This window comes from Castor canadensis, chromosome 2 (assembly GCF_047511655.1).
Source record: "Castor canadensis chromosome 2, mCasCan1.hap1v2, whole genome shotgun sequence".
NCBI lineage: Eukaryota > Metazoa > Chordata > Mammalia > Rodentia > Castoridae > Castor > Castor canadensis.
The window spans coordinates 23,581,755-23,605,716 of record NC_133387.1 but is presented as its reverse complement, the minus strand read 5'-3'; the positions used below and the strand labels follow the sequence as shown (position 1 = coordinate 23,605,716).

The following is a 23,962-nucleotide window of genomic DNA, read 5'->3' as shown; positions in this document are numbered from 1 at the left end:
GTCTCAACAGACATTGGTTGCTATTGTCTGATTGCCTAGCCAAACTCCTCTTTGGTGGTTGTTGTTTTGGTTTGGTTTTGAGACAGACTCACTGTGTAGCCCAGGCTGGGCTTGAAATCACAATCCTCTGCCTCCACTTCTTGTAAGCTGAGATTATAAGCGGGTAATGCTATGCCCTGATTCAATTCCTCTCTTTTTAACTGTATGGAAGATGAGTGGCTGTAACGAGACTAGACTTTGGAAACTGTGCCCCAGGGCTTATCACAGTAGGAATTTCCCTGACTTATTCAATAGAAACAAGGCAATGCTAAGGCCTTAAGACATTTTCCTTCTTCCAGGATATTGGGAATAAGACTTGGTATGAAGTCAGATACAATTTCCAAGGTAGACATCCCAACAGAAAGCTTTGGTTGTAACTCACTGGAATACTGTAAATAGTGTCTCAGGAAAACATTCAAGATGAGCTCCAGGAAAATTATGAAAGGTGATATTCTGACAATAAATAAAAAAGAAAAAGAACTTCTCACAACCATAAAACAACCCAATTTCATATGCCAGTCAATGAGCAAGGATTTACAAACTTCACCATAAAGGCGAAAAAAAAGTCTAAACTAAAGCAAAATAATATGGACCTTAATGATGTCAATACCGTCATGGGTCTTTCAAAAAGTTCCAAAAAAGCATCCTTTCCAACCTGTGACTTCACGAAACCCAGACAAGCAGCACCTACCGCAGCCAGAGGGACTCCAGGCGGTACTGCCCTGCAAAATACGGGAGGGGCCGAAAGAATCTGTTCAGCTATGAATCGTTCAGTGCTCAGAGCCATGCAAGCCAACTCCCTGTCTGCATTCTCTTGCAATGAAAGCTTATTGCAAATTGTTCTTAGTCAAGAATTTTTGGGGCTAAGATCTGGATTCCTGCTTTCTGTTCAGAAGCCCTCTTACTAATCACCACCTATGTATGCCTCAGGCGTGCCCTCTTTGCTCATTTTACCCATCCAAAAGGTGGCAGAACATCAAATATCAACACTGTTTGCTCTTAACCCATCCCTGTCCGGAGATACCATGAACGAAGTGTTGAAAAGTCTGTAATTAGCTCCAGTAACTTCCACCAAGAACTGGCTGAGGGGACCTTGTGAGACGCTGGCCCCACCAGCCTTGCTTCCTGGCCATTCTTTACAGTAAAGTATAACTTCCTAAGCCTTAATTAGAAGGAGACAGAATTAGATGACCTCCAAGAGTCCTGCAACAAGGGTTCAAGTGCTGCTTCTGTGAAATACACACAAGCAAAGTGCCCTGAACTGCAGAGGATACAGACTAGCAAATAAAAGCCAACAACACCCAAGAACATTTACCCAGGAGCTCAGGCAGCTCAAAGAGCAATTTCCAAGATCACTATTAGCCGCTTATTGAAAATTTCATGCAGTAGTTAGTCCCACAGGTCACGAAGGTTGCTTTGTTTTGGGGTGAGACAGGGTCTTGCCACGTAGCCCAGGCTGGCCTCAAACTCATTATCTTCCTGCCTCAGCCTCCCAAGTACTGGGATTACAGATGTATGCCACTATGCCTGGTAAGACTTTTTCTTAAAGATTCAATTTCAATTACAATTGTTTCAAAATTTGAGTTAAAGACAGTTAAACCGATTTCTCAACATCATACATTTTCGTAGTTCTAAGCACGCACTGTGAATTTCCAGGACTGGGATTAGAACACAGACTTTTCCTAAACATATCTTCCACAGAATCCTCTGCACAGGGCAAACCCTGCAGATCTAGTACTCCCAGGACCGCGCTTGGAGGTCACCTGCTAAGCACTTCTCTCAGAGAGGACAGAAATGAATAGGTTGGCAGGGTCACTCAGAAGGAGCCCTGGCTGCAGATCAAGAGCCCCATTTCTAGGGCAGGATCTGCTGCACTCCCCAGACCTGTTGTGGCCAACCCCTCGCCCCAGCCCTCCGGCCCTCCACAGCACAGCTGAGCTGCCAGCAGCCTCCCTACTCCACCTCCCTGGCCCCAGCACACAGTGACAGCCACCTCGGGTCTCTGGTCCCCTATGCCTCCATTCTGCAGGGCTGCTCCCAGGTGACAACCCAAATACCTTCTACCTTCATTCGAGAATCCTCATTTCTACATGGCCATGGAGCAGACATGGAGAATGTTCTGGAGTTGTTGCACTGTAAGCAGAATTCTAGAAAACTCCAAATTTTCTTGAAATTGTCTTTAATGCAGATAAAACTAAAGAAAATGAGCCAGAATACCTCTCTTTCAAACAATTCTCTTTTCACAGAAATGGCCTTGTTCTCAAATGACAATTTAGTAAATACTAGAAACCAGAAGCACAACACAGGTTTCTTTGAAATGAAGAACAAAGTTTTTCTGATAAAAATTGTTGTCTGAAATACAGTTAACATGTTTGTCACTTTCAAAAAGCCACAAATGAATTTCTCTGAAAAACCCAACTTCTTAAAAAAAAAAAAAAAAAATCCACAAAATTGGAACTCTGCCAAAGTGAATGTGACGAGCCCATGGCTGCAGGCCACTGTAGATGTCATGGTAACCATGAAATGGCAAGGGCAAAGTGTTTGGGGGATGTGCAATCAGGAAGACACCACATGGACTCATGCTGGCCTCCCTGGGAAGGATCGGGACAAGTTACTCCATGATTCTTTAGCCTCAGTCTCTTCGGCCATCGGCCATCGGCTGTGAATCAGAACATCTAGCCAGCTCACAAGAGTAGTAAGAGAAAGCTGAACTTGCCTAGCAGGTTGGAACCTTCCTGAGGCAAAATTAGGTTTAGGGGACACATAAGTCATGGGCTGACACCAGAGACGTTGCTTTCTGCTGCGGGGTGTCCTTGTGCTCTGCTGCTCCGGCACTGGTGACCAAACTTCACGGGCTATGATGGTGGCATGTGGCATGTGGCCTACAGACTGCAGAATGGAAAAGGGACACAAGAAAGGCCATGCAGAGACACACAACACACTGTCCCCTTAGGAGGAAAGTCCCTCTAATGGGCACGTGACAACTTACAGCCCATTAACCAGCATTTAGTCACTGGTTTGCAGCAGCCATGTGCCCGGCTTAAGTGGGGCCTGGATGCCAGGGCACAGCCAGGAGACTCTGCTTGGAAACTTGGCAGTGGCCAACCTCCTGTGGGCAATAGCTTTACCTTGCAGAAGGATTAATGTCCACCTCAATGATTGGGTATATTCTGTGAGATATACCCTCACATTTAGGAAGTCATGTCTTGAAGTTCCACAACAAAAAAGTCTTTCTTTTCAGCACAAGCAATTCAGGAAAGGACTTTTTCCTAACTAGTTTCCCCTTCATGTTCTTTCCTGAAAAAAAGTATGGATCCTAGCAACTTGCATTAATTGAAAATTTAATTTTGCTGAGTTACAGGGTTTGTTTTTACTCTCTGGGCACTTCATTTTGATGCTGCGACCTCCTACAGGCTGAAATATAGATACAGCAGTGGGGGAGGCAGCTCTGCCCCCACTGTCCAGACTCCCACACTGCTGACCCTTCCCTCTTCATCACAGGGGCAGCTGGGAGGCATGGACGGGCAACGAGAACGTTGGAGGGCAAGACTCGCACGTGGGCGGTGTGAGCCGAACAGGTTCACCTCAATTAACACTGGCATTCATTTCCTTCAAAGACAAGGCAAAGTAAGGTGCTCCAGACCTGGAACAATTTCTCGTCAACCTCATCTTTCCGTCTCAGTTATTTCCAAGAGGTTAAATCAACATTTCCTCTGCTCCATACCCCAAGTGTAAGACCGGTTGTTCATTCAATACTAAGAATATTTTTCTCCTAAGACACAGGAAATTACACGAAGAAAAATAGTGCTACACAATTCTAACTGCTGAACAATAACCACCCTGTAAGCAAAGGTGTACCAGCCCCAGATTCCTGTGTACCATAGGGTATGTGAAGCCAGCCCTCTGTGCCTGCTCAACTGTGTCAATTCTTCCCTCCCTAAGTGACCCCTACTTCTAAGTCACCGATTCTGCATCCTGCACATTTTAAAGACGTTTTTATTTTTCCTTCATTATTTTATTGACTGATTTTCTTTACTGAGTAACATAAGCACGTGTTCATGAGCTACATAAAGAAAAAGGTACACAGTGAACCCTCTCGCTCTCATCTCCCTCTCCCACTGTTTCCCTCCAGAAAAGGAACTATTCTTACTGACTCCTTCCAGATCATGCATTTTCTAACATACATGGTGGCATAAATACATCCTGTTTTGTAATTTTTTGGCCAGCACACTTTCTACTCTGAACTGAGCGGTGGTATTACTGTTATATATTTATGCTATTTTGACCATGTGTGTACATCATCAATTGTAACTTTGGGTAAAATTCTAATCTTAAAAAGCTATCACGACCAATTTTCTTCTATAATTTACTAATAATATAATTTACTAATTCTCAACCCACAGACACTTGGCGGGCTTAGAGAAAGGGTTAGAGCCTTGAGTGGGAAGGGGGTAAGAATGCAAGATCGCCTCCCTCTCCTGGAAATGCTGGTGTGTCTCTTGGGGGAGTCAACAATGCTGCACCCCTCACCTGAGGAAAAGTCAGTGCATTTCATGAGAAGTGCCACAGGGGCCAAGCCAACAGAGCTCCCCATCACGCCACCACCACAGCCACAGGCCACGTGAGGCCAAGGAGCATTTGAAGTCTGGCTGCCAGTGCGATGGGGAGTTCAGTTTTATGAACAGCTATATGTGCCTAGTGGCTACTGGGTAGTGGGAAGGCAGAAAAAAAAGACACCAGCCCATTGTGAAACAGCAGGAGCTATGTGTGTGAATACGGAGGGCGGCCACAGTGGAGGGAGCCCAGAACATCCCCTGAACCGTCTTTCCTGAACACACCCAAGGCTGAGTGGACGAGTTCCAAAAATAATTTGTGGTGTTAAAGTTGGAACGAGCACTAAGATATGTGGCAATTATCTCTAAAAATCTGAAACTGAAATCCTTTAAATTTACCAAACTTCTGTGTTTGATTATATGCTCTGTTTTAATTTTTTCCTGGCATGGTACTGCATGTGGGTCTCACCATATTAACAGTTTCTCTGCTAGGTGAAAAACACAGACTGCAAAACAGTGTGCACAATGTTATGCCAACTGTGTGTGTGTGTGTGTGTGTGTGTGTGTGTGTGTACAGATACATATACATTTATGTTTATATATGGACGGAACACATCCAGATCTGTGCTGTGCAACAGAACACTTTGCAACGATGGAAACAGAAAATCTAAGTCTATGCAGTACAGATGGAGGCAATAGCTACAAAGCTCTTGAAATATGGCTGGTACTGATGAAGAATTTAATGTGTAACTGTACTTCATTTTAATTAATTCACACTTAAGAAGTCCCAATTGGCTAACGGTTACCTTATTAAATGGCACAGGTCTAGAAGAATAAACCCCTAACTGTCAAAATGGCTCTGTGGAGGGATCATAATTGGAGGGAGGAAAACTTTTACTTAAACCTTATACACTACACAATTATTTGGCTTTACTTACCAGTTCTGTACCACTGGCATGTGCAGTGCATTGCATAAACCAGTAGAAGGGGAGGTGTCTTTGCGTGGGCTACTGAAACGAGATACCACAGACTGGGTGACTTAGGTGAGGACACTTTATTTCCCATAGTTGTAGAGGCTAGAATTATGAGATCAAGGGACAACAGACTTGATGCCTGGTGAGAGCTTTCTTCTTTCAAGGAAGGAGGAGGGGAGAGGAAAGAGAGAGAGAAGGGGAAAGAGGTGGGGGGGAGAGGAGAGACAGAGGGGAGGAAGAGAGAGAAAGGAAAAGAAGAGAGAGAGAGGGAAAGAGAGGAGAGGAGAGGAAAATAGAGGAGAGAGGGAGAGAGAGAGAAGGGGAGAAAGAGGAGACAGAGGAGAGAGGGAAAGAGAGAAGAGAGAGAGAGACAGAGAGAGAGGAGAGAGAAGAGGGCAGAGAATTTGTGCTCTGGTCTCTCTTCGTTTTACAAGGACACTAATCCCACGGTGGGGGGTGGTTAGGGAATTTCCACCCACATCACCTATGAGAAACCTAAGTACCCCCAAAGTCCTTAGCTCCCAACACCGTCCTATGGAGTCCTCAATCTATGAATTTGGGGGCTGGGAGGTTTCAGAAACAGTTTATAACAGAAGGAGGAAAGGAAAATAGAAGACGCCTTTTCTTCTTTTGTGTATTTTCACCATTCCACTCACTCAGCTCACTGGTTTTGCTAGAACTGTTACTATCAGGCTTCTGAACTGTGTTTCTTAAGTAGCTGTGACCTTAGCATTTGCACCTGAGCAGAGACACAGCCAAGTCTCTGGACTGCAGGACAGTACCAACTCCAGTGTTGTCACATTTTCACACAATCCCTTGCTGCCCTTAATGATGAATGGAGGAGCAAGACTGACACTACACAAAGCTGGAATGACCCTTCTCATGTTACTTCATCATGCTGCACACAGCGGGCTGCCTGCAAGGGGCCCCAAAGCTCCTCTGGGGCCCTTGACAAGCCAGCTGTTCCCAGCAGGAGCTGCTAAATTTTAAGCTCAGCTTCCCACAAGTCTAGTGGCTTCCTCTTCTCTCAGTTGGAAGGTACTGGGGCTTCCCACAGGCCCCAAGGCACAGGGCATTCCCAAACAATGCAGGTACAAAGCTGGCATCTCAAATCCAGACTTCCTGGTCCTTAGCAGCATGTGTATTTATCTGCCATCAAAGCTGCTTTCTTGTACCCCATTTAAAAAAAAAAAAAAGGTAAATACAGCAGCCGGGGGCAGGGCGAGGGAGCAGTAACGATGATCTGTCTGGGAAACTTCTGCTCGTTTCTAATCTGAAAGCTGCCAATCAAACTTTCCCCAGTGCCCCAGGGTGTGCAGAGTAAACCCCGGGGGACTATTTCTGCAGAGTGTAGACTGATGCAGCACCTAGGGAGATAGGTCACTGTGTATAGCTTGGCACTGCATCTGACCAAGGTCGCACACACGCGCACGTGCATGGGGCACAAAAGAGCAAAGTACCTGCCACAAAATGGGGGCTCCAATTTTCCCACCAGAAGGAAAGGATACAAACAAAACTGTTTTCCTGGGTTGACGGTATAATGCTTGCCTAGCAGGATTAAGGCCCTGGGTTCAACCCCAACACCAGAGAAACAAAACTAAAAATAAAACTGTTTTCTTACAACTTAAAAACAGACACTTGCCACCAGGCATGGTGGCATTTAGACCCCATCTTCCATTAGATGAAGATGAGCAGGGCTGGTGACACAGAGCATTTTAGGTTTGGGGGTGTTGAGGCAAAGGCAAGGAGGTTCCTGCTTGATGGTTCTATGATGTGGAAGAGGCGATCACAGGCAGAGGAAGAGAAGCAGGAAGAAGTGTGAAGGGCGTGGACAAGGCCTGTAGCAGTCACTATGGAAAGAACAGCATGGCACCCATCCTGGCCATCTGAATCTCAGCAACAGGTCCCACCCTGCCCTGCTGGGTGGTTTTCTCCGGCAATGCTCGGCAGCCCCGATGCCAGCGAAATGTTAACATGGTCATGGAAATGGAGGGCTTTAGCAGGAGAGTGGATTCCAAGCTGGCTAAGGAAGGAAACACATGAGAAGAAGTGCTGGCTAGACAGCACGTAAGAGAGACAGTAGACAGGAGGGTTGAGGGGATCGCAGAGGAGGCAGGAACGGCTTCCTGTGGCGAGGTGGACAGGTACAAACTTGGGATCAAATAAGAATTTCTTGCTTGCTGATCTGGGCCATACATTGACATGGTCTATCTACAGAGTGAGGGGACTGGAATGGAGAAGCCCCAAACCCTAAACAGTCAGGAAACAGTGGACAACAGCAACGATCAGGGAAGAAAGTCCATCCACCAGGGAAACCCAGCAAAGTCAGGGCAGAGAACAATGAAGCAATCATTAACAATGAAGGGGAGGAATGAGGAAGTCAGCAGGTGACAGTCACATGGTAATCACATGGTGTGTGGTAGGGCTGCACACCACACACCTGGCTGATGCTCCAAAGAGCAAGCTGTTACAGGAAGGTGGAAAGGAAGGATCCAGTGCAGCCATGCCACAAGGCGACCCCCATCCCACCTTCTGAACAGTCACATTACTCAGTCTACCCCACTAGGTTACTTGTGCGCGCTGTTAATCTGGAAAATGGGTATTAATCTTTCCTATGCATTTGTGAGAAATAAACAGCAGTGGATGATTTCTACAGGCTTCCCAATATAAAATCTTCAGGGAGTAGAAAATTCATCGTAAAACTTTCACAGCAGGTCACATATCTGCCTATATGCTTACAACAGAGTATATGTAAATTCTAAGTTAAGTTTCAAATGTTAGTTTTTGTATCTTACACCAACTGGAAACAAAGGTTTGCCTGAAAATTGGAAATCTACGTCCTTGTCATTTGTATTGGAAGATAGAGGGTTCTGGTAATTTTTTAAATTATCTTTCCATCTTCCAATATTTCGTCACTCATTCAACCTATGGACTCGGATAACATCGTCTTTTGTTACTAAAGAAGTATTTAATGGGGGAAATTTGGCTCTTCTGCCCCTCAGAATAGACTTTTGTCAACTTTGGGGAAAATGTCATGAATGTCCACATCTCTACTGTCTATTTTCCCAACAGGCTACTCCCCTGTTCTGCTGGAACACTCTCAATAGCTCTGTTATTGTACTTAATACACTGGAATGTCAACCGAAACAAGCTTCACAGCCTCGGGTGAGTGCTTCACCTCTCTGGCCAAGTCTCGGGTTAATCTGCTCACGTGTAAAGCTGAGGAAAGAGCTGACAGAACTTTATCGGGCTATGACATAGATTCATGAGCTGAGGCTTAGAAAGCCCTCGGAATGACGCCTGGCACATGGCAAGGGCTGTGGAAGTTGTCACTGTTACTGTAAGGACGTGAGACTTGTTGCATGCTTCTGGTTTTGGCTCTGCTAGCACCCTCAAAACAAGAACCAGGCCCACATTTTAATCTAGATCCTCAATGCCTCCCTTGCCCCATGACCAGCAATGGGAACGTTCAGTGAATAAACCCAAGACTCAATCATAAAAAAATGAAAAAGTAGGTTTTATAAATAAATCAGCCAAAGGATCACCTTATCTATAACACATCTTGTCTGCAAAATAGTTTAAGTCAGTTCATAAAGCACAGCCTAAACTTCTAATAGTAATTTAAATGCAAGGATTAGAAAATTTTCACTTTTGTTACAGAAAAAAAAAAGTCCAAAACCTGTCATTGGGTCTGCTGTGACAGTTTCAGCTGCAGATCTAAGGCTCTAGTGAGGAGGAGAAGTCACAATAACAGAGTTCACCCACTTCATCTGCCACCATCCTACAGTGGGCGTGCCTCGATGTTGCTGGTGACAGAAGGGAGCAACCAGAGCATCTGAAAAAGTTCAAACTACTGTGGCCCTAAGTTCAAAATGTTCTCTAAGCCTCCAGATGCTCCTTCTCGCGTGGGGAGGTGGCCGCCCTCGTTCCCCTCCTGCATCTCATCTCCATCTCGAACCACATCACGCCCCTGAAAACTGGCACTGCTACATTCTGATATTCTAGGTTTTTCAGATTGCACTCTTTTTAAAACAATTGAACATGAGATTGTCACACAACTAGTAGGACCTTTCTCTTTCTCTGCTGCATAAAAAAAAAAAAAAGCCACCTTACTCATTAAAACAGAATTTAATGAAAGCCCGTGTTATTTCCGGGAGTGTTGGTGTTTCATAGAAGAAAAAATGTTTACTGTATTGTCAGGCCTTCCCATCTGAGATGAGGGATGAGGACGAACAGAGAGGAAATCTTCAGCACAGTAAGGTGCTTCTGCTTGCTAGGCGTCCCTCATTCTTCTGAGCAGGTGGCCTTCCTACACTGTCCCTTGAGCCACAGAACAGTCAACTTCAGGACCATATAAGGTAGAGAGAAACAACCAAAATATCAACTCAAGCATGAACACGGGAAGAAGAAACACAGGGTCAGTAAACTTCTCCCCATGCCGGACACTTTGCTCATGACACCGCACTGCCGACACAGAAGAGCGAAGTAATTCCTAATTTTCCCAATCACTCCCCAGCCTACATGCAGTCACCTGAGCTAACAACGTCACTTCTGTGTTCCCAAGTAAGTAAGCTGAAATAGAAGCATAGAGAAGATTCCACTCAGAGAAAGCATATTAAAAGATAAAGATAAATGCAACACACACACACACACACACACACACACACACACACACACACGCACACACACATATCTTAATAACAGTGTGTGTCCTTCCATAATTAAATGTTGGGTTTCTTATTTACTTAATGTTAAATGAAAAATATGTGCATTGTGATCTCAGTCTAACAAAGACTGCATTTGAGGATTAAAATTCTCAAGTGGATACCTTTTAGTTCCTCTTTAATTACTGCTTAAGTGGTTGCCTAGGAAACCTGACTGACTGAAGAGGCACACAGGAACTCTTACTTTCCAGGGAGCAGGCTGACTCCCACCTTCCCTCCATAAAGTCTGTCCTCCTGAGTTACTGGAGCTGGGTATTTTTGCAGCCTGGATGACATTAAGAAAACAAAACAACAACAAAAACCCCCTTGTATTTTGAATATAGGATTCTAACATTAATAATTTTTGATTATTAATTTTTAATTATTTAATTAATAATTAAATAAAAGTTAAAGAAGGTAAGTACCATACCTGCCAAATTCAGAGGAGAAATTCATGATCTCAAAAAATACCTATACAAGCTAAGTGCCAGTGGTTCGTGCCTGTAATCCTAACTACTTGGGAGGCTGAGATTAGGAGGATCGCAGTTTGAGGCCAGATGGAGCAAACAGACCCCATCTCAACCAATAACTGAGTGCAGTGGGGTGTGCCTCTCATCCCAGAAATGCAAGAGTTTGAGATTGCGAGGATTGTGGTTCCAGGCCAGCCTGGACAAAAAAGAAAAAAAATTAGTAAGATCTATCTCGACAGAAAAAGGTGGGTGTGGAGGCACGCATCTGTCATCCCACTGTTGGTGGGAAGCCTTGAACAGGATTGTGGTCCAGGCCAGCCTGGGCAAAAGGTGAGACCCTGTCTCCAAAACAACCAGAGCAAAAGGGCTGGTGGCAGGGCTCAAGTGGTAGAACTCCTGACTGGCAAGCACAAAATCCCGAGTTCAAGCCCCAGTACCACCAGAAAAAACAACAACAAAAAGGAGCCACTCTGGCTCCACCCTACAGCTCAGGTTCCCTGACATCCTTACACCTATCTACACCCCTACTCAGAACGGCAGTGACCAAAGACATCACTCAACGGGTCCGTTTTGTTTTATGTCAACATGATGAGGTGGATCTCAGGGTGCCCACGAGTGTGTGGCCTGGGCTGAGGCAGCTCTGGAGGTGCTGTTCCAACCACAGAGCACACACTGAAGCCAGCTAGAGGAGGACATCTGTAATATTCTGAGGAAGGGCATCATCTTCCTCAATTCCAGCATACAGGGCTCTAGAAGTATCAAGGCCAGCCCCACGTCACGGCCAGGAGACACCAGTATCAATACCAACGCCAGTACCTGGATGTGGAAAGTGCCTGAGGGCAAACAGTGATCAGGCCTGGAGCGTTGAGGAGAGTTGAGTTCCCACTCAAGTTCCCTCTGTGGCTCCCTGGTGCCTCGGGGGTTAAAACCCACACTCCCCTCAGCCTGGTTTAGAAAGCTGTGCCCATTCTGCGCTGCGTCCCACTGTGACCTCAAACCTGTAAAAGGAACCATGTCCTGGGACCTGGCTAAACAGAGCCCAGCTGCAACTGGATAAGTCAGAGCCATTTTGCAGCAGGGCTGACAGTTCTCCTCTCAGTGCTCTGTCTCCTCCATCTCTAACGAACTTGAAGGAGATCACGATGTGCTCTGGGAAGCTCATCCCAGTCCACCCCCTGTCAACTGTCAGTGGAAAGATTTCTGGTCAACTATTGTTTCCAGTGATGACAGTCCTTTCTCCTACAGTAAGTCCCTTGAACAGGCCTACCGGGGCCTTGCCCTACAAAACTGTAAGGAAACAACAGCCCTCGTCCTTAGCTGAACTGTCTGCAAAGTGTTCCTTGCCGACTGCTCCCTAATCTGAAGCAGGCCCTGGGCGCTGCAGTTCTCATGTGCCTCCTGGCCTCTGACCTCTACCAGCCTTCAAGTGCACAGAACCTCCCCCAGAGCACCTGCCGGTGCCCTCCGCCCACTCTTCTAACAACGCCCATCCTTTTTCAGTTGATTCTAGCCATCCTCCACAACCTAGGTCTCACCAGGCCTTTGGATTTCTGTATCCCCCACCCCATCACAGAGCCTGGCTCAAACTGAGTCCCTGGTAAACACCTGTTAAATAAAGGAACGCACACTAGAGGTGTAGAATGGGAGTCAACCTTCCATGGGAAGACCCACTTTTGGATGTTCTGAGTTTGGACCAAGTCAAAAATCAGGTAGACTTGATACTAAGACTACTGTTTCTGCATCTTGGTGCTGAGGAGGGAGGCAAGGCTGGAAAAAAACTCTACCGCAAGTGGTCACCACTGTGCTCCTGTGCAACCTATCCTAAGCTGCCCTGGAAAGACATCCCCCAACCCCCCACCCGGCTGCTCCAGACCAGGCTTGGAGCAGACACTCCAGGGAGTGATTTGAGTGCCCTGGGCCAGGCCCGCAGGAGATGGTGGCAACCTGAGAGAGGGAGCAGGGTTATCTTCTAAAAACTTAAAACCAGAGGAAAAATCCAGGAGATTTTACAGGACAGAAATAAAAGCGTCTTTACAGATCTGAATCTTCTTGGCTCAAAACCAGAAATTTAAGTTCAGGAAAATGTCACGATAGGTATAGTTTTGACATGCAAAGGCATGCTCATGGTTACTGTTTGCTGGGTTTCAGATGGGGTGAGAGGGCTTGCCTAGACAGAAAGATGGTCCAATTTCTCCAGATCTACTCTCAGTAAGAACGAGCCCCCACGGAGGAGTGGACGTGGTGCTGGAGGCCGGCAGGGAGGTCTGAGGGCTGGGCCTCCTGCATGCCACGCACTACAGTTTTGTTCTCATCTCAGGAAACTTCACCTTGGCACACTGTGTGCATGTGCTGGCAGAGGGCCACGTGGCACTGGTGGCAGGTTCCTGCCCCCTGTGGAGAGGCGGGGAGGAACATGTTCCTCCAGGGTCAGAACATGGTACCCAAGCAAACAGAAGTGTGGAACCATCTCTCAGAAGCGTGGCATTGTCTTTCATAAACTCAAGACAGCAAAGGTGGCCCACAAAGATATAGCTCTTACCTCGGCGTATTTCCCCCTTGACTGGGTCACCATTTGTCATTTTTTTGAAGATTACTTCAGGACCTTGAGAAGGGGTCTGAGCAGGTAACTACAGGAGGTGCCCTGGCAGTGGAGCAGGGAAAACGAGCCCCTGAGCACAGGGACGGGCCAGCCTGTAGCTAATGGCCATTGGTTTGGCAGAAGGCAGATAAAGAGGAAGCCAGAGCGGGCGCCAGTGGCTCACATCTATAATCCTAGCTCCTGGAGAAACACAGATCAGGAGGATCAAGGTTCACAGCCAGCCCTGGATAAATAGTTCTCGAGATCCTATCTCGAAAAAACCCATCACAAAACCAGGCAGATGGAGTGACTCAAGTGGTAGAATGCCTGCCTAGCAGTGAGCCCCTGAGTTCAAACCACATTACCACAAAAAAATTTTAAAGCCCCAGAATATATCCAAAGACCTTATGCTTAATAGACATCACCTGCCCAAGAACACACTGACTCATTTTCCATATTTAAATTTATTGTGTCCATCCTTGCACCTCCATTCTTAGGAAAAAAAGAACTGAGTAGTATTAAGATGAAATAATGGTACAATGAACAGACCCCATACAGTTAAGCTATAAGCAGTATGCAACAGTATTCTACATTCTACACAACCATGTAAACTTTAAAAGAATCTTATTCTAGTACATGCGGGAATCCCCGCATGAATTTGAGAATTGTCTGGCTGACTGAAAGTAGGACTGAGGGCCCGGGAAAGATTTCCCCTGTGGTTGATTAAAAACATCACTCTTGGTTTTAGTTGTCTTACCAAGTGACCATGAAGGGAGCAAAAGGCCTCTCTGAACTTTTCCCCTGGTACTGGACACTAAAACTGGCTTCCAGACAAACAACTCTAACACACTTGAAATTCCTGAAGTAAGTTCACAGTAAGAAGAAACATTAGGTCCCAATGTTCTGAAATGAAAACCACTTTAATGAAATGTTTGTGATTGTGGTAAAATTAAATGTCTGCAAATGGGGGAGGGGTGTCCACAAAATGGGTTATTCTGGGCATCACAAAAATTACCACAGGGTGCTGGGCACTTGTGGCTCAGGCCCATAATCCTAGCTATTCAGGAGGCAGAGATCAGGAGGATTGAGGTTCAAAGCCAGCCTGGGCAAATAGTTTGGGAGACCCTAGTTCAGAAGACCCTATCTCGAGAAAACCCATCATAAGAAAGGGCTGGTGGAGTGGCTCAAGGCGTAGGCCCTGAGTTCAAACCCCAGTACCACAAACAATAATAATAATAATAATAATACCACAGATTTCTTTTTGAAATGGTAACTTTTCTAAAACATACAATGGTGATACAGTGAGCATCTTCTTCATTGACATACAGGGTTTCAGGAACATTCCGATTACATACTAAACAGTAATATGTTCTCTCCCATTTTGGAAATGGACTTAAAACAATGAGACACTTAGTACAAAAGAGTGATCAGACAAAAACACCAATTCAGAAAGAATTTCACCAACACTGAAACAAGCTATCTGAAACTGAAGTCCTGAGGCTCAACTCCTTTTAGGTGGGTGTGCAAGGCTAAAATACCTGTTATGCCATCAGAATCCTCAAGACAACTCACACACAGACAGAGTTCTGCCACATTAATCAGAATAATGAATGCTTTAGCCCTGCACCCTACCAGTGAGAGGGAAATGAGGCTTCCTTCATGTAGAAGAGCTGGGAAGAGTCGGGAACAGGCTGTGTGGCCATCTGAGCAGAAAGGAGTGGCTAATGCAGCTCACAGGTCAGGAGCTTTCTGCTAAAGTCATACCGTCAAGACACCGACAGCAACCAGAGGGAAAACTCACAGTGCTTCCAACCAGTCTTAGGTCTAGCCAAGTTCTATCCACTTTCGTCCTTAAGGCTCGAAACCCAAAGTCCACACATTTAGCATCCAGAATAAAAAAAGATGTGCTTTAAAATATGGTAAGGTACCAACAGAGAAGAAAATCAACAAAAGCTTTTAAATTGAGATTACACCAGGCTTAATGACTTGCTTCCACAGATTAGGGAGTGGGAAGAGGACAAAATAAATTCACAGGGTAGAAAACTGACAAACACTGTATCCTGGATCAAGTGACCAAGGTGGTATCAACAATGGCAAATCAGCCAAATCAGCTGGGTACCAGTGGCTCATGCCTGTAATCCCAGCGACTTGGGAGGCTGAGATTGGAAGGATGGTAGTTCGAGGCCCAAATAGTTCTCAAGACCCCAATAATTCTCAAGACCCCCCTCTCTGAAAAAAAAAAAAAAAACGAAACAAAAAATGAACAAAATGGACTGGAGGTGTGGCTCACACAGTAGAACGTCTGCTTTGTGAGCGCAAAGCCCTGGGTTCAAACCTCAGTCCCACCAGAGAAAGAAAAAGCAAGCAGTGGTAGTCATGTAGACAGGAGGCTCCCTTTATAATAAGGGAGAGTGAGGTCTTCTTCCACCCCAAACCCACACTGTCTAAACATCAGAAAAACCTCAACTAAAGGACATTCCTCAGAACTGACCAGCTCATCAAAAATTACAAAGACAGGATGACGAAATGCAATGGACATCTGGAGGGGTGACCTTGGAACAGGACAGGGACATTAGGGAAACACTGGTGAGCTCTGAGTAAATATGGGTCTTTGTTAGTAGAGTACAAGAGTTTGTTTTTTAATTGTGCCACAGGGAACATGACAAGGTAAGCGTGAGCATCAGGAGCACTGAGGGAGGCGGGACCCACGGACGCACTCTGTACTATCTTTGCAGAGCTGATGTACTGAGGCCACAGCATCAGGACTCAGTACTTGAAACAAGTGAGGCCACAGCACTGCTGCACACAGAAGGACAAGACCAGGCTGGGATCCTGACTGCGCTGACCCACTGACATCTCTGTCAATATGGGACCCTGTCTGAGATGCCAGGAGACCACAGATGGCGTGCATGTGCCGAGAGCAAGCATCTCAGAACTGCCTCGCGTCCCCATCTGAAGTGAAAAGCAGGCAATTTATGCAAGAAAAAAAGACAAAGACTAAACAGGTTGGCTGGGAGCCATCAGCACTCTGTGAAAACACATGACAAGCCAGCCTTCGTACTTCTCTTAGCAAACACCAGTGCCAGATCCCGAGCAGGTGTGACAAAGTCACATGGACTCAACAGGGCTCTGTAACCTGCTTCCTGTACCATGAAGAAGGAGAGCACGCTATGGATGTGCCATTCCTTTAAAACTTTTGAGGAGAAAGTAGTCCATGTGAGGAAAAGATTTCCCAACCAAATAGCACATCAATTATTATTTAGAAGACTGTCCAGTCAGGGAACACGTGGTAGCATGCTAGGCAAGCTGGAGGAGGAGGTGGAGAAGCCCTCTGCGTGCCCTCTGGATACAGGAAAACATCTTGTCTTTACGGTACAAACACGTGGCGTGACTGTCTGCTGCAAAGGGTTTGTTTAATTGCCCTCAATTTCATTCCAAGAAGAAATCTGGGGATTAATCTGTTCTGACCAAAAAGTTCCAGAATTTATGAACCAGATGAATTATGTAGTACTCATCAGGCCTGAAAATTAAAATATGTCTTCGAATGTTTTTAGAAAACTAATGCACTGTCAATCAAAATCATTAGTTTTTTTTGGAAACCTGACCAAATTATTCTAAAGTTCATTTGAAAAGAAAACAGATGCAAAAATAGCTCAGAAGAATTCTGGAAAAAAACAGTAACAGTAACAATGATAACACTCAATCACACAGAAAGTTAGCCAGTTCTAGTAATGAAAACAGATGTTTGATACACAGAAGTATCAATGGAAAACAATAAGGCTCTCAAAACCAAACGCACACTTCTGACAGACGCAGGCACACTAAGTTTACCAAGCATCTGCCAGACATGGCTATTGCTGATGGTTACTTAGTGGGGAAACAAACAAACAAAAAAGAAAAAGAAGAAGAAAAAGAAAGAAAATCTGACCAAAGGATAAAGTATTCAAAAACTGGCTAACAGTCCGGGAAAAAATTAAGTTAGGTATTTTCCTCACATCTTCCACCCAAATCCATCTCACAGATGTATATAAAACTCCTAGCATTGCCAGAATAAAACATGGGTGAATGTGCGTATACATTTATCATGACAGGAATGAAATGGATTCTGGAAGAATCACTGTGAAATGTGCTCAGCTGAAGGCTAACGGGAACATCATTAAATAAATTACCGTCCAGGCAGGGCACCCATAGCTCACTCCTGGAATCCCAGCTATTCAGGAGGCAGAGATCAGGAAGACTGTGATTCGAAGCCAGCCCCTAACTTGAAAATACCCAACACAAAACATGGCTGGTGGAGTGGCTCAAGCGGTAGAGCGCCTGCCTGGCAAGTATGAAGCCCTAAGTTCAAACCCTAGTGCTGCAAAAAAAATACTGTCCAGTCAAGTGATGGCTGGTTGCACAACCAATAAATTGTTGTGGTGAGCTCTATTTATTAAGTCATTTTAGTTCTAAAAATCATGCATACAGTGAATGGACTTCAATCAGAATACCCATCTCACAGGGACGCTGATTCTTCACACATTAATCTATAAACCCCATGTATAACCAATCAAGGAGAGGTTTTTCATGACACCTAACTCTAAAACATGGAAGAACAAAGGGCAAAGAGTAGAGAGAGCTTTAAAGAACAAGGAGAGATGACCTAAGACTATCAGACAATGAGACATAATAAAGACAGAGGACAGAATAAGAAAGCAAGCAGGAAAGCAGTGAGAAAAGAAACAGACTACAGAATAAGGAACCCATCACCCACCAGCTCTCACTTTAGAGAGCTGACAGGCGTCACAAGAGGAAAGGCCCTGGTGAAAACACGGCGCCAAGACGACTGGTTGTCTGTGGGAAAACAAAACCCTCTCCATGCTATGTAAAAACTCCGTCTTAGATGGAATACAGAAGAAATTGTGGAAGGCAAATATTTAAAACTTTCAGGAGAAAACAGAGAACAATTAAATTAATCTGACTTTAGCCCAGTGAAGATTTTTTTTTTAATAAGTCACAAAGGAACAATGGCCAAAGGGATACACTGATAGATTTTATTGCATTAGTAGGAAATATTTCTCAACCTCCTGGGTTGTGTATGATAGTAAAACATCACATAGGGATCCAGAATCTCAAAGAGAAAAGAGAATGGAGTAGGGCAAGATGATAAAAAGACTTTCTTTTTATTTGTTTGTTTGTTTTATTTACTTTTTGCTTTAGTAATTTTCACATAGGGTCCCATGTTTTTGTGCCAGGGCTGACCTAGCCTCCTATTTACGCCTCCCATGTAGCTGGTAAGACATGCTAACTTTTTGCCAGGGTTGGCCTTGAACTGCAATCCTCCTGATCTCTGCACATCCTGAGTAGCTGGGATTACAGACATGAGTTACTATACCTTGCTAGATTCAAAGATTCTCTAACTTACTAATTTGAGGCAAACAGGTTCTGTATACATCTGAAGAATCAAGCACAAACAATCCAATTTATCTTTATCCTATTATTAATTATTCATGACTACTAACTATAGGTTCCATGTTTGCTCTAAAAGATTAAAACAGTTGCAAGGAGCAAGGAAACAAAAGTCTCAGACAACAAACAGTTGCTGACTGGGAATGAAATCATTTCCTTCCGCCACTGCTTGTTTCAAATGTAACGCTGTTCACAAATCGTTTTCATTCATGTTCCCAGTAATCTTTCATTCCTACATTCTCAGCCCTGTCTTAGGAAAGAACTCAAGCCTCGGCTCAGGCTCACGACAATGTGGGCGCGCCCTCTTGCGTCATAAAAAGAAACTGTACTGTCCGTTTTCTAGCAGGAACTAGGGTGTAAGTGTCTGCATTTCACAGCAGGACCAGCCCCCTTGCTGCCCCCCAGGTGCCTCAACCAGAGCTGCGACTCCATTCATCAAGGTCCCACTCCAAGGTCATTCGCCACGCTCCTGAGACTGTGATCTTCAGCGTCTGCCCATCCTCCCCTTTTTTCACCAGATCTCCGAGATCCTGACCATGCAGTACCAAAGGCCACACCAGGAGCAACCAGAAAACCTGATTTCAGGCTGGCTGTTTTGATACAGTTTCAAAAGCAACTAGACAGGTAACATTTCGTTTCTGGAAATACAGCACAGTCATCGTTACCAAGCAGGAAAGCGAGGCACAGGCAGGATTTTTCCTAAGGAAGGAGAGTAATTTTCTCCTATAATTTCCCAATATTATCAAAAAGCATACACATAGGAGTTTATTTTATTTAACAAATACTTGTTACCAGAAGTACTTCCTTGAAGAACAGAAATAATCACAATTTCCAAAAGACTACATTGTCACAGACATTTACATACCCTAATGTCAGTAGACTGAATGAGGGAATTTAAGCCCTGTGTTAATGGCAGGTCCGAAAATTTTAAAAGTTGTTGGTTTCCAAACACCTTTGTTATATAGCTTATTATCTTTATTACATATCTTTATCATATGGCTTGAACATGATGATGAAGAGTATCCCTCTCTCACAGGGTTTCAAAGTTAGATGAGCTAACATAAGTAAAGGATTAGGTAGTCTTTTTAAATTATTTACCCTTTTTATCATCTTTGTGCCAAAGAAATACAAAGAATGCAATTTATTAATGGCAAAAATACAGAGACGAGATCAAGTGGAAGAAAGTATCAAAGGAGCTACTAGATTCTTAAATGTGATAGATTTTCACGTGTGAGAGTTTCACTCCATAGATGCCCTACACGTTCAAGAGTGACTTTCTGCGTGAGGACGGGACGGCAGGCCTCGAATGGCCCAAGCACAGCCCGCCATGCCAGCTGTCCCCTTCCTCCCAGTGCCCTATGCTTTCTCCCGAAGCTGCACAGGAAAGGGCTGAAGAGGGTGGGCTTTAATATCCAGCGCCCACTGCCCTCTGCTGATACAGCCGCCAAAGTGGTTCCTTCCTGGTTTCCCAAATCAATAAGCAAAACACCTCAGTGAATGACACTAAGATGGCAAGGCAACACCAGCTTTTCTCCTCTGTTCTCCATATTCCACCAGCCTCAAAGTCCTGTTATTCCCAGTCACTGAATTCCTTGACACTTCTCTCTCCCTTACTCCAACCTGAACAACATGCTTGTTGTCCTTCCATCCTTCAAAGTCAGCTCTTAAATCAGACATGGAAGAGCATGCCTGTAATCCCAGCACTCAGCAAGCTGAGTCAGAAGAATCCCAAGTTTAAGGCCACCCTAGACTACAAAGTGAGACAGAAAGGAAAAAGGAAAGGAAAACACCAATGTTCAGCTCTTAATTCCCTCCTCCCCAAACCCAGGTTTCCCCAAACCCTCCTCTGTACTAAGGCAAGTTCCGTTCCAGCCCCTCCCCCACCCTAGGCCTTTTCATCCTGGTGATGTCTTCTCCTTTAAGATGCCTGACAAATGAAGCATCCTGTAAGTCTCTGTAGAATACCAGGGGCTTGTTTTGAGGGAGCAAAAACACAAATTGGTTAAGTAGCTGATACTTTGTTGAGAAAAGTAGCATTAGGAAATGGTGGTAGAATTTCTCTAATTTTCTTTCAAGTGAGCTCACTGGACAGGTGCTCTACCACCTTAGCCACACCCCCACGCCAAGCCCTTTTTGCTTTAGTTATTTTTCAGACTGGGTCTTGCATTTTTGCCCAGCCTAAGACTGCAAGCCTCCTTCCTATGCCTCCTATGTAGCTAGGATGACCAAGACACGAGCCACCACACTCAGTTTGTTTGCTGGGATGGGGTCTCACTAACTTTTTCTCCCAGGCTGGTCTCAAGCCACAATCTTTCCACCTCACAAGTACCTGGGTTTGCACACATGGGACATCACGCCTGGTTAAATTTTTTTCTATTTGCATTAAACCTGGGCAAAAGATTTTTTTTTTTTGGCGGCACTGGGGTTTGAACTCAGGGCCTACACCTTGAGCCACTCCACCAGCCCTTTTTTGTGAAGGCTTTTTTTTTTTGAGGTAGGGTCTATTGAACTGTGTCCCTGGGCTGGCCTGTTTGCCCTGTCTTGTGTTGGGTATTTTCGAGATAGGAGCTGGCTTAGAATCGTGGTCCTCCTGATCTCTGCCTCCTAAGTAGCTAGGATTATAGGCGTGAGCCACCAATGCCTGGCGATTTTTCTTTTTTTAATTAGGTAAATTTCTACCTAAAAGACGCTGAAATTTAACCTCCTGTTTTAAATACGAGGACATTCAGGCGCAAAGTCAGTGGCCCCAGAGAGTCTGATTCCTGGTCTTGTGCAGATAATAGCCAGCTCAGTGCTACACAGGACTTCTCCATCAGTACAGACTGGTTTGCATTTTCTAGAATTCTAGCTAACTGGAATCTGACAGTATGTACTGTGCGGGTGTCAGGAGGGGATACTGTGTGTGTGTTGGGAGGGGGATGCTGGCTTCTTTCACATAGCATAATTATTTTGACGTCCACACCCAGTGCAGTAAGTATCAATAGCCCACTCCTTTTCATTGCAGAGTAGTATTCTATTGTAAAGATAAACGAAAATCTGCATGTGTTGGTCTGCTGATGGGTACTTGAATTGTTTCTGTTTCTGGCAATCACTAATAAAGGTGCTAATAAATGTACTGTGTCTGCCTCGACATACACTCACTTCTCCTGACGTCCTGCCTGGGATGGAACTGCTGGGTCATGTTAAGTGTGTGGCAAGCTTTCCAGGAAGTTGCCAGGTTTCCATCAGGGCTCTCCCACTTGGCATTACCACTAGCAGTGAGGACCTCCCATTCCTCACCAACACAGGGCTTGTCTAGTCTTCTAAATTTTAGCCACTCTAGTGGTTGTGTGGCAATCTCTTATTGTGGTTTAACATGCATTTCCCTAATGACTGCTGCTGTGTGCGTCAGCACAGTGAGTAGTCAGAGACTCAGGCAGTGATCAAGCCCGCCCTGGGCCTGCTGGAAGCTTCCACGCTCTGCTGATGCAGCTGCACTTGGGTTGGAGGCAGCATTCATTCAAAGCTTCTCTCTCTCTCTCTCTCTCTCTCTCTCACACACACACACACACACACTCTCTCTCTCTCTCTCTCTCTCTCTCTCTACCACTTGAGTCACACCCCCAGGATGGGTGGAGAAGACCTTACCCCAGCCCTTCTGTGACATTCTCATTTCCAAGAGGAACCTGGCACATTTCTGGCTGGTGGCTCCAAACCAGCAAATGGCAAAGTCAAGGTAGCCAAGCTGTAGGCCTCCAGTGACAAAAGGTGCATGCCACTTTTCACCAGCAGAGCTGTGGGCTTTGCCCTCCACTCTCCCCTCCCACTCCAAAGTGGGGCAAATCCATCACCACGGTTACACTGATTTCCCAACTGAGAAGGGGGAGGAGGGGAGTCCCCAGAGCAAGAGGCCACAGGCTGCCACTTGTCTTGCTCAAAGCTCCAGCCTATCAGCACCCTTCCCAAGCTCCTGTCTGCCATGTTGGTGGCCTTGCAGTTCTCAGAAAGAATCATTTTTCATGGCCTTGTTCACTCACCTTTACACTTTTTGAGAACGAGAACAGCTTACCCTCTTGTACCATCATTAATGGAGGCACCCTTGGCTAGCCACTTTTAATTCCTCTGAAGTAACATAGGACTACAACACAAAAATAAGAATGACTACAATTTCCACTTCATGTACCAAATACAGAAACGCTCTCTAAGTCTGACATAAAATTTCCCATCATGATGGAGTATTTCCCAGTAAGAGAGTAACTCTTGCACATGCCGGCAAGCTAACAATGAGTTAAAGTGACATTAACTTCAAGTTCAGTAATCCTGAGGCTCCTGGGGGGCCACTGACTGACCACCTAGACCCCAGACAAGGCTCCTGAACACAAGCTGCATGCTCGATTCTGTGGTGTCATTCGCAAATCCTGACATGCCAGACCCTAGTGACTCTCTTATGAGTTATGGCTCTGCTCAACCCAGACTCTGTGAGCATCCCACTGCTCTTCAGTTGTTCCAAATGCCATGGCAAATCCCCAGGCCGGCCTTACTGTTTGCTCCACACGCCACTGCGTATTTATAGAAGGAACACTCCCCAGGTCACCGGGCTGTCACTCCTCATGTGACCCCACGGCATCCGAAATGCAGAGGGATAGAACACCCCAAACCCAAAATGGGGCATTTTGTGTGAACCATCACTGCCTTAATGACCTCGGATGCTTTGGCAAACTTCTTTAAAAGGCTAACACCAGCTTTTTCAACATTTTTGGTTGAAGAAAACTGGTTTTGACATGTTTCCTTACAAATTTCCTTATCAGAGTGTGAATGATGACAATGAGCAAGAAGAAACCAGGCCAAATTTGGTAAATGCAAAATCGACCTTTGACATAGCAGGTGTCAGCCTCTGTTCTCATTCATCTCTCACCTCCACTCCCTCCCTCCCTCCTTCCCTCCCTCCCTCTCCCCCCCCCCACGCACACACACAGTTCTAAGAAATCATCTTACGAGGGAAACACTGACCCCCAACACACACATGTGCTGGTCTTAAATGTCAGAAATCTGGTGAGCTATTTCAGAAAGCTGACTCAAAGTCTTTCTAACATGTGCCTGGGGAGACTGTGCCACAATTTCTCTCATCTTAGCAAAATCAAGCATTTCTTTGGCTTCTCTTGACTACACAGTTCCTCAAAAGAGGGGCTACACTCACTTCCTTCATTTCTTCCCAGTT

The 23,962-nt window shown here is 45.2% G+C and overlaps 1 long non-coding RNA gene across 5 annotated transcripts in view; it reads right to left on the bottom strand.

The window, feature by feature from the left end:
- LOC141419659 (uncharacterized) overlaps positions 1-23,962 on the bottom strand; it is a 165,061-nt gene that overhangs the window by 102,670 nt on the left and 38,429 nt on the right. The window lies entirely within an intron of this gene.